We start from the raw sequence: 12,667 nt of genomic DNA on the forward strand, positions 1-12,667 counted from the left end.
ATTCCTGCCTCTCTCCTCTTAAGTCTTTCAAGTGGTACAATATCAAATGCCTTCTTGCTGTCCATCCAAGTTTCTCCAGTTTCATTTCTGTTACTTTGTCACACAAGTCCAGCAGGTTTCTGAGACATGATATGCCATCTTTAAACTTATGCTGGTTATAGTTTATGAAACTACGTCTTGCCAAGTTCTCTAACACTTCTAATTATTTTCTCCTCTAGCGTACATAGTATGCATGTCAGGTCTATAGTTTAATACTTGCCTTATTCACTGTGAAAGCAATGACAATACAGGTAAATTCTAGTTTTCATTTAATGTTTCTGTGGATGTTCAGCATGGCGAGCCCATTCAGACATTCTTGTTCTGCCCGAAATGCCTAGCCATGCTAGGCGTTCTAGTGGTACACTCTGTAATTATTATTTTACTACATGTAAACCACACAATAACCAAATTCTGTAAACTCAGCATTGTAATACTTGATAAATTAGACACATTGTAATACTTATAGAGAATAAAGTTTGAATTTGAATTTGAATTTAGTGGAGCTGTAATAATGCCTCACCTGCTCCAACACTTTGAAGATGCATTCACCTGAAACCAAAGATGGTGGCCTGTGGCAAACTTACAAAAATGGACAATACAATTGTGATACAGTAAATTCTCATGTAAAATTCATCAAATATATTCATTTGAAGACGACCTGTTAAATTAATACAATCTTTTTTCATTACTGTATTGTTGCTAAAATCATACAGGGTTTGGTGATACCAACACTATGTGGAGGCACATCTATACAGTTCTGACATATATTAAATATAATGTTTTGCATTGTATGGCTTCAGGACCTAAACAACTACAAATGGAAAAAGATTTCATTTAATGTTGTATGTGTACATGTGTGTCTTCAATGCTGCTGAAATTGTTCAGCTGCTAAAAGTAAATTTTCATTATTTATACTATTGAACTATCAAAGAAACCCCCAAAAAAGGTACAATATAGTTGCAGTGATTCAATCTTGAGGCAATATATTCTGAACACTGTTAGCAACATTGTAGACATACTCTCGTAATTCACACGTTAGGTTCCTGAAATCAATGCTACTTAAGAAATCATGACTTCACTAGGTGCTACATCAACCAGGCTGTGATGACGGATATGTGGGGCTGTGGGCCACCAACAGCAACAACCTAACTGACCAGGCAAGCACCAGATGAGCCTAGCCCATGGGCCAGGCTCCAGGATTAGAACAACTCTCAGAACTCATCAAAGGTAAAGGTATGGTGTTCATAACATATGGAAAAATTACATCTGGCTTCCTGACAACAAGCCAAACAAGTTTTTCTTAAATGGCTTATTTCATCAATATAATAAAAATTTTGATACCTTATATTTTAGAGGTGTACTCGTATTCAGGTATTCATAGATGTTCACAGTGATCTAGAAATGTGTGGAAAGGGTTATGGGCAAATAAAAAGTACATTACATAAATATAACTAAGGTTGAAACCATACCACGGGCAGGGATAGAACCCATGATCAGAGAGTTTCAAAACTCCAGACCGTCGTGTTAGCCACTGGGCCAGCTAGCCACAATAAGATTCATCCAACTAGGCATATTTCTACACCATAGGAAGGGTAGCTCGTGGTATAGTTTGTTTGCATCGTGTCATTATGATTTCATGAGTCATAACCAAGGATTACCCAATGAAGGTGTGGCTAAAAAGGCTACATAAAAAATATTTCTTACTATACCTTTGTGGTGTGCGGCAAGTATATTACAATTTATTTGATGTTCATCACACAGCCAGTAGCACGCCCTCTCAACAAGTGAACTGGCAGTTCAGAGTATAGCAGTTCTGGGACCCCACTGCTGAATTAATTGTCCAGTTCAATCCACCAATCAGGTAGAAACTGGCTCCTCAGCTAAGGTGACATCACACCTGCCTGCTTGCCTGCCTAAATGGCAGACTCTTGCTTATGCTGGTCCAATCCACTCCTGCTTTGAGTAGCCCTTTGCTCTGTCTTATCATTATACTGATAACTTAATGTTGTAAATATTGTACATAATGATGAAATATATTGGTAAAAAACTACCCCTTCTGTGTTTACCTTGCCTTTCTTTCACCAGGTTGCTTGCTATATTACTGACTTTGGTTATGGCCAGAGGCATGAACTGCTACCTGTGTTCATATACTTAAGTTTTAGTTGCTGATGCATGCTGACCTTGACATCAGTGAGGAGGGGTTGCTGTGGCTTTACTGTGCAAAGATAGATAACTGCAGTTAATGAGCTGAGGTGGAGAGCTGTGGTTAATAAGCTGAGGGGGATAGCTGTGGATGTTAGGTTGAAGTGAGTGTAGTTTGTGCTGTGGAGTTATGAGGTATTCTGTCATGTGTGTCTGCTGTGTTTTCCTCTATGATACTTTACACCACTGATAAGGTATCATTGCTTGGTCCAGAACCCACTTCAGAGAAATGCATCAAGGTGTGTCAGGGTCTCTTTTGGTAAATGTCTGGAACTTTACCACTGGTATGCAACATCTTATCCATGTCTTAGTGTCAACTATTTAGCTTCAAGTTCTTTCTCCTCATCCACTTCCATAATGTGCCTTCTACCTTTCCAGGAACTGAGTTCCTCCACCTTTCTTCTGCAGTTTGTTTATCATCATCTAAGAGCTCCCTAACATCTTCAAAGCCCATACCTGGCACTCTCCTTGCTAGACCCACAATTTGTTGCTTCTAAGGTGCTGTATGGCTCTATGGACTCCCCATAAATTTAGCACCAATTAGCTGTTGCTGGAACTTTTAGCAGTGTTCTTACATTCCTCGCATTTATTACTGTATTACAGTATATTGTTCATTTTTTTGCCCATTTTATTTCTCTCTACACTTTGTTTCTTGTGAGATTTATCGAGTATAGGCATACCTAAATGAGGTGCTTTCTTTACAGCATTTTGGTAATATGCAAATACAGTTCTGTATTATTTTTACTTTTGCATCAATTTTTTAGGCAGAGTGCTACTGCATACTTAATAAATGATAGAGTAAAAATGTTTTTAGGCTTTTATATGCACTGGCATTTCTGCTTTGCATTCATTGCATCCCTGCTTTTTATTGGAGGTACAGTTGGCCCCCACCTTTCACGAGGGTTACTTTCTATAAAATGGGGCTGAACAAGAAAAATGCGAAGGGTGGAGTGAATAACTTATGGAAAAATTTGGTTACATTCCATGAGAAAGAAAAAGGTCAAACAACTTTTCTTCTAAATTCATAATTCACCGAAAATAATAAACCGAGTATTGTACAATGATTTTTAAATGGCACACATCTTATGGGTATGTTAAAACATGATATTATAGTATGATACAGGATGATTGAACCTAGAAAACCTAATTAAGTTAATGCAAATATTACCTTAAATTCTGGTGATCGTTGCTTCAGGGCCTTGATATCAGTGGAGATGGTTGATGTGGCCGTACTGTGCCACAGATAAGGCGGAGAGCTTTGGTTCATGGGCTGAAGCCAATGCTGAGTTGTTACTTACTGGAGCCCTCAGGTATTCAGGTATTGCTTTTGCTGTGTATTGCCTTGCCTTACTATATACAAATGAAGGTAAGGCATTATCACTTGATCTAGAATATGCTTTAGAGCAGTACTTCTAGATGTATCATGGTCATCTTCAGGGAGAAAGTCTGCAATTTTAGCAGTAGCACGTAACTGCTCACATAACCATTGTGATGTTAACTACTTTCAGGTTGTTCAACTTCATCCTCTTCTATTTGCCTGATTCTCTTCTATCTGGAAAATGAACTCCATTTCCTCTGGTCTTCTTCCTCATCTTATAAGAGTTCACTGATGTCTTTTAGCTGCATACCTTCAAAGGTTTCACCTGGCAATCTTGGCAGATCAATAGTTATGTGAAACCAACTCTCAACTGAGAGAAAATCTATGAAATTATTGATTTTGGCACCCCTAGCCCATGCAGCTTTGAAGATTAGCTTCTGTATTGATTACACCTTGATCCTGTGATTGTACCAGAGATGTATTTGGCACTAAAACACAAATCATTACATTTGTATTCAAAACCTGCTTGAGTACAGGAATTATCAAGTCAGGAGAATCTTGAATGCAAGATTCTTGCTTAACAAATTAAACATGACTTCAGAAATAAAATGCTGCTTGAACCAATCACTAAATAAGGATTCAGTCATCCATGCTTACTAGTTAGACTGCAAGATAACAGGTAAAGTGGTTGCGTCTTTCTGTTTCAAAGCACGGAGATTCTTGGAGTAATAAATAAGGATGGGTCTGCACTTCACCTGAAGCATTAGTATACAGCAGCTAGATGAAACAAGTCCTTCAGTTCCTTGAATCTATGTACACCTTTCTCTTGCTTGCGATATAAATTCTAAAAAGAATCTAGAACAATCTTGTTTCATTAGCATTAAACTTACTCAACAGGAAAATTTCTTGCAATCATATAGTCAGCAGAGTCACTCTCACCACTAAGCTTTATGTCATGAAGTCTACTGTTTACTCTAAAATGAATAAATCTTCCATGACTAAAGGTACACTCATTTGCACACTTCCCTTCCAGCTCTCACAGATTGAATGACAGGGTTTTCTCACAGATATGTAATCTCTCCTGCCTTGAAGGGCACTGCTAGCATACAGCAGTGTTCCAGCATAAAGAAAACTTGAAGAGTATCATCAATGGCTTCTCATCTCTTTGTTTTAAATGTTCTAGTTATCCAGCCTATCAGTTTTCCTGCAATAGCAATAGCAACTTTATTTTCTTTGAATGCGAGATCCTCTGACAGTCACTTTCAAGTCTTGCACATTGAACTTTTACTCTACTGAATGATTTGATTTTGTCCAGTATTCCATTTCAATCTTTATTACCTCAGTTCTTTCTGAGAAAGCAAATGAAATTTGTCCTTAGGTAACTTCATGTTGTCTGTGGCTCACTGGAAGACTTGATTTATATCTGTCTGAAGATTCACTGTTTTCAACAAGCAAAACTCTCAGATTCTGATACCATATACAAATGATATGGTTATTTGAAGTCTATATCAGATATAGGAATGAGAAATAGAAGTGGGGCAAGTACAATGGACCTCCAGTTTATGATATTTCATTCCAGAAGTATATTCAGGTGCCAGTACTGAACGAATTTGTTCCCATAAGGAATATTGTGAATTAGATTAGTCCATTTCAGACCCCAAACATACACGTACAAACGCACTTACATAAATACACTTACATAATTGGTCGCATTGGGAGGTGATCGTAAAGCGGGGGTCCACTGTACTGTGCCTTGAGGAGCACAGCTTTTCAATGTGTCAGCCTCTGACTTCAATCTGTTTACTACTTCTATTTTTTTTTTTAAGTTAAATAGCCCTCTACCTACTTTTTCGGATATTCCTCTTGCACACATTTTGTGCACTATTACACTATGTTTGTATGTATTGAAGAATTTTGTAAAATCCGTGTACACTATGTCTGCATTTAGCTTGTGTTGTCTTCCTGTGCATCCAAAACCATGTCCTAATGGTCTAGTAACTGTGAAAAGCCTACTAGGAGCACCTTGTATCCCATGCTGCCCTGGGTTGTTACAATGCACAAGCGACACAGACCTGGAAACTGAGGTAAAGAAAATCTACTGGATCTCGGAAAACAATGTTGTTTTTAATATTGCTGCTGTGTATGTTGTGTAATAGTTTTTTAAAGTTATATTACATTATGTTAGGCATATATTCAAGCCTCACTTATAATTTTAAACCCTATAGTTTTTTAAAAAAAATTTTATCTTTATTTTTACCAGTACATGTACAAGGTATACAAGTACAGTGGACCCCCGCATAATGATTACCTCCGAATGCGACCAATTATGTAAGTGTATTTATGTAAGTGCGTTTGTACGTGTATGTTTGGGGGTCTGAAATGGACTAATCTACTTCACAATATTCCTTATGGGAATAAATTCGGTCAGTACTGGCACCTGAACATACTTATGGAGTGAAAAAATATCGTTAACCGGGGGTCCACTGTACATGTACAAGGTATACAAGTGCATGTACAAGGTATACAAGTACATGTACAAGGTATACAGGCCTAGCTGACATCAATGACATACTATATAAGTCAATTTTATCCCCAGGGTGTGACCCACACCAGTCGACTAACACCCAGGTACTTATTTACTGCTAGGTGAAGAGAGACAGCAGGTGTCTTGAGGAAACATGTCCTAATGTTGCCACCCGTGTTGTGGGGGTTCGTGAGGAGATATTGGAGCAACGGGTCAAATCAGCCTCACATTTTAATACATGTACACAATTATATTAATCAAATTTACACATGCTGAATTTGGGAAAATTCAAAATTTTCCACACTAACTATAGATGACACAGGTCCAGTGGTTAGAGCACTGACCTGCTTGAGTAGTTTTAGGACTAATTTGGAAAGATAAAGTGCAGTAACTCAGACAATGTTTACTGGAAACATTTTGGGTCCTGGGACCTTGGAGTGACCGACTCCCACTACTGTTACTATCACTGTAACTGGTACTAGTGACTATGGGGTTATGCCAACCTTGAAGGTTGATGATGAATAGCTTTGGTTCCAAGGAAGTGGAACTAACCCCCTTGGATCAAACCTACCTAGGCCTATAAAATTTGTGCTTTGAAAATCTTGTACCAAGTTATATTATTGTACCAATTATACTAATGTATTCATCACACTACTCTTGTACCCATTATGTTACTCTTGTACCCATTATGCTACTCTTGTACCCATTATGTTACTCTTGTACCCATTATGTTACTCTTGTACCCATTATGTTACTCTTGTACCCATTACCTGGAGTTTACCTGGAGAGAGTTTCGGGGGTCAACGCCCCCGCGGCCCGGTCTGTGACCAGGCCTCCTGGTGGATCAGCGCCTGATCAACCAGGCTGTTGCTGCTGGCTGCACGCAAACCAACGTACGAGCCACAGCCCGGCTGATCAGGAACTGTCTTTAGGTGCTTGTCCAGTGCCAGCTTGAAGACTGCCAGGGGTCTGTTGGTAATCCCCCTTATGTGTGCTGGGAGGCAGTTGAACAGTCTCGGGCCCCTGACACTTATTGTATGGTCTCTTAACGTGCTAGTGACACCCCTGCTTTTCATTGGGGGGATGGTGCATCGTCTGCCAAGTCTTTTGCTTTCGTAGTGAGTGATTTTCGTGTGCAAGTTTGGTACTAGTCCCTCTAGGATTTTCCAGGTGTATATAATCATGTATCTCTCCCTCCTGCGTTCCAGGGAATACAGGTTTAGAAACCTCAAGCGCTCCCAGTAATTGAGGTGTTTTATCTCCGTTATGCGCGCCGTGAAAGTTCTCTGTACATTTTCTAGGTCGGCAATTTCACCTGCCTTGAAAGGTGCTGTTAGAGTGCAGCAATATTCCAGCCTAGATAGAACAAGTGACCTGAAGAGTGTCATCATGGGCTTGGCCTCCCTAGTTTTGAAGGTTCTCATTATCCATCCTGTCATTTTTCTAGCAGACGCGATTGATACAATGTTATGGTCCTTGAAGGTGAGATCCTCCGACATAATCACTCCTAGGTCTTTGACGTTGGTGTTTCGCTCTATTTTGTGGCCAGAATTTGTTTTGTACTCTGATGAAGATTTAATTTCCTCATGTTTACCATATCTGAGTAATTGAAATTTCTCATCGTTGAACTTCATATTGTTTTCTGCAGCCCACTGAAAGATTTGGTTGATGTCCGCCTGGAGCCTTGCAGTGTCTGCAATGGAAGACACTGTCATGCAGATTCGGGTGTCATCTGCAAAGGAAGACACGGTGCTGTGGCTGACATCCTTGTCTATGTCGGATATGAGGATGAGGAACAAGATGGGAGCTAGTACTGTGCCTTGTGGGACAGAGCTTGTCACCGTAGCTGCCTCGGACTTTACTCTGTTGACGACTACTCTCTGTGTTCTGTTAGTGAGGAAATTATAGATCCATCGACCGACTTTTCCTGTTATTCCTTTAGCGCGCATTTTGTGCGCTATTACGCCATGGTCACACTTGTCGAAGGCTTTTGCAAAGTCTGTATATATTACATCTGCATTCTTTTTGTCTTCTAGTGCATTTAGGACCTTGTCGTAGTGATCCAGTAGTTGAGACAGACAGGAGCGACCTGTTCTAAACCCATGTTGCCCTGGGTTGTGTAACTGATGGGTTTCTAGATGGGTGGTGATCTTGCTTCTTAGGACCCTTTCAAAGATTTTTATGATATGGGATGTTAGTGCTATTGGTCTGTAGTTCTTTGCTGTTGCTTTACTGCCCCCTTTGTGGAGTGGGGCTATGTCTGTTGTTTTTAGTGTCTGAGGGACGACCCCCGTGTCCATGCTCCCTCTCCATAGGATGGAAAAGGCTCGTGATAGGGGCTTCTTGCAGTTCTTGATGAACACAGAGTTCCATGAGTCTGGCCCTGGGGCAGAGTGCATGGGCATGTCATTTATCGCCTGTTCGAAGTCATTTGGCGTCAGGATAACATCGGATAGGCTTGTGTTAGTCAAATTTTGTGGCTCTCTCATAAAAAATTCATTTTGGTCTTCGACTCTCAGTCTGGTTAGCGGCTTGCTAAAAACTGAGTCATATTGGGACTTGAGTAGCTCACTCATTTCCTTGCTGTCATCTGTGTAGGACCCATCTTGTTTAAGTAGGGGCCCAATACTGGACGTTGTTCTCGATTTTGATTTGGCATAGGAGAAGAAATACTTTGGGTTTCTTTCGATTTCATTTATGGCTTTTAGTTACTCTTGTACCCATTATGCTACTCTTGTACCCATTATGTTACTCTTGTACCCATTATGTTACTCTTGTACCCATTATGTTACTCTTGTACCCATTATGTTACTCTTGTACCCATTATGTTACTCTTGTACCCATTATGCTACTCTTGTACCCATTATGTTACTCTTGTACCCATTATGTTACTCTTGTACCCATTATGTTACTCTTGTACCCATTATGTTACTCTTGTACCCATTATGTTACTCTTGTACCCATTATGTTACTCTTGTACCCATTATGTTACTCTTGTACCCATTATGTTACTCTTGTACCCATTATGTTACTCTTGTACCCATTATGTTACTCTTGTACCCATTATGATACTCTTGTACCCATTATGTTACTCTTGTACCCATTATGCTACTCTTGTACCCATTATGTTACTCTTGTACCCATTATGCTACTCTTGTACCCATTATGCTACTCTTGTACCCATTATGCTACTCTTGTACCCATTATGTTACTCTTGTATCCATTATGCTACTCTTGTACCCATTATGCTACTCTTGTACCCATTATGTTACTCTTGTACCCATTATGTTACTCTTGTACCCATTATGCTACTCTTGTACCCATTATGTTACTCTTGTACCCATTATGCTACTCTTGTACCCATTATGCTACTCTTGTACCCATTATGTTACTCTTGTACCCATTATGCTACTCTTGTACCCATTATGTTACTCTTGTACCCATTATGCTACTCTTGTACCCATTATGTTACTCTTGTACCCATTATGTTACTCTTGTACCCATTATGTTACTCTTGTACCCATTATGTTACTCTTGTACCCATTATGCTACTCTTGTACCCATTATGTTACTCTTGTACCCATTATGCTACTCTTGTACCCATTATGTTACTCTTGTACCCATTATGTTACTCTTGTACCCATTATGTTACTCTTGTACCCATTATGCTACTCTTGTACCCATTATGTTACTCTTGTACCCATTATGCTACTCTTGTACCCATTATGTTACTCTTGTACCCATTATGCTACTCTTGTACCCATTATGTTACTCTTGTACCCATCATACTACTCCTGTACCCATTATGTTACTCTTGTACCCATTATGCTACTCTTGTACCCATTATGTTACTCTTGTACCCATCATACTACTCCTGTACCCATTATGCTACTCTTGTACCCATTATGTTACTCTTGTACCCATTATGCTACTCTTGTACCCATTATGCTACTCTTGTACCCATTATGCTACTCTTGTACCCATTATGCTACTCTTGTACCCATCATACTACTCCTGTACCCATTATGCTACTCTTGTACCCATTATGCTACTCTTGTACCCATTATGTTACTCTTGTACCCATTATGTTACTCTTGTACCCATCATACTACTCCTGTACCCATTATGCTACTCTTGTACCCATTATGTTACTCTTGTACCCATCATACTACTCCTGTACCCTTTATGCTACTCTTGTACCCATTATGCTACTCTTGTACCCATTATGTTACTCTTGTACCCATCATACTACTCCTGTACCCATTATGCTACTCTTGTACCCATTATGTTACTCTTGTATCCATTATGCTACTCTTGTATTCATTATGCTACTCTTGTACCCATTATGCTACTCTTGTACCCCATTATGCTACTTTTGTGCCCCATTATGCCACTCTTGTGCCCCATTATGCTACTCTTGTATCCATTATGCTACTCTTGTACCCATCATACTACTCCTGTACCCATTATGCTACTCTTGTACCCATTATGTTACTCTTGTATCCATTATGCTACTCTTGTATCCATTATGCTACTCTTGTACCCCATTATGCTACTTTTGTGCCCCATTATGCCACTCTTGTGCCCCATTATGCCACTCTTGTGCCCCATTATGACACTTGTACCCATTATACTACTACTGTACCCATTATACTACTACTGTACCCATTATACTACTACTGTACCCATTATACTACTACTATACCCATTATACTACTACTATACCCATTATACTACTACTGTACCCATTATACTACTATACCCATTATACTACTACTGTACCCATTATACTACTACTGTACCCATTATACTACTACTGTACCCATTATACTACTACTGTACCCATTATACTACTACTGTACCCATTATACTACTATACCCATTATACTACTACTGTACCCATTATACTACTATACCCATTATACTACTACTGTACCCATTATACTACTCTTACACCAGAACTCTTTAAGTCACTTGTTTTCTCTAGGATGGAATACTATTCGCAGCAATAGAAACTGTGGATAAAGAGTGTACAGAGAACTTTCACTGGTCGTATAAGAAGTCAAGCACCTAAATTACTGGGAATGTTTGAAGTTCAGTGACTTGTACTCCCTGGAATGCAGGCGAGAAAGATACATCGTAATTTACACTTGGAAAATCCTAGAAGAACTGATCCCAAATCTACACACATAAATCACTTCTTACAAGAACAAAAAAAAAAATCTGCAAACGATGCAATATAACTCCCATGAAAAGCAGGGGTAAGATAAGATAAGATTTCGTTCGGATTTTTAACCCCGGAGGGTTAGCCACCCAGGATAACCCAAGAAAGTCAGTGCGTCATCGAGGACTGTCTAACTTATTTCCATTGGGGTCCTTAATCTTGTCCCCCAGGATGCGACCCACACCAGTCGACTAGCACCCAGGTACCTATTTGCTGCTAGGTGAACAGGACAACAGGTGTAAGGAAACGTGTCGGAATTTCCACCCGCCGGGAATCGAACCCGGGCCCTCCGTGTGTGAAGCGGGAGCTTTAGCCACCAGACCACTGGGCCACGAGCCATGAGTACAGAGACAATACAATAAGTTTAAAGGGACCAAGACTATTCAGCAGCCTCCCATCATATATAATGGGGATTACCAACAGACTCCTGTCTTAAAGAGTGAACTGGATATGTTCCTAAAATCAGTTCCTGATCAACCAGGCTGTGGACAGGGTGGGGGTGGGGGAGTGGCCAGCAGTAACAGCCTGGTTGATCAGGCCCTGATCTACCACAAGGCCTGGTCTGGAACTGGGTCGGGGGGCACTGACCCCTGGAACACTCTTCAGATAGACTCCAGGAAGTTGTACCAATTATACTACTGTACCAGTTATACTACTGTACCAATTATACTACTGTACCAGTTATACTACTGTACCAATTATACTACTGTACCAGTTATACTACTGTACCAATTATACTACTGTACCAATTATACTACTGTACCAATTATACTACTGTACCAGTTATACTACTGTACCAATTATACTACTGTACCAATTATACTACTGTACCAATTATACTACTGTACCAATTATACTACTGTACCAATTATACTACTGTACCAGTTATACTACTGTACCAATTATACGACTGTACCAATTATACTACTGTACCAATTATACTACTGTACCAATTATACTACTGTAACAGTTGTACTACTGTACCAGTTGTTGTACTACTGTACCAGTTGTACTACTGTACCAGTTGTACTACTGTACCAATTATACTACAGTACCAGTTATACTACAGTACCAGTTATACTACAGTACCAGTTATACTACTGTACCAATTATACTACTGTACCAATTATACTACTGTACCAATTATACTACAGTACCAATTATACTACATTACCAGTTATACTACTGTACCAATTATACTACTGTACCAATTATACTACTGTACCAATTATACTACAGTACCAGTTATACTACAGTACCAATTATACTACAGTACCAATTATACTACAGTACCAGTTATACTACAGTACCAGTTATACTACTGTACCAATTATACTACTGTACCAATTATACTACTGTA

This window comes from Cherax quadricarinatus, chromosome 93, assembly GCF_038502225.1.
Source record: "Cherax quadricarinatus isolate ZL_2023a chromosome 93, ASM3850222v1, whole genome shotgun sequence".
Lineage (NCBI taxonomy): Eukaryota > Metazoa > Arthropoda > Malacostraca > Decapoda > Parastacidae > Cherax > Cherax quadricarinatus.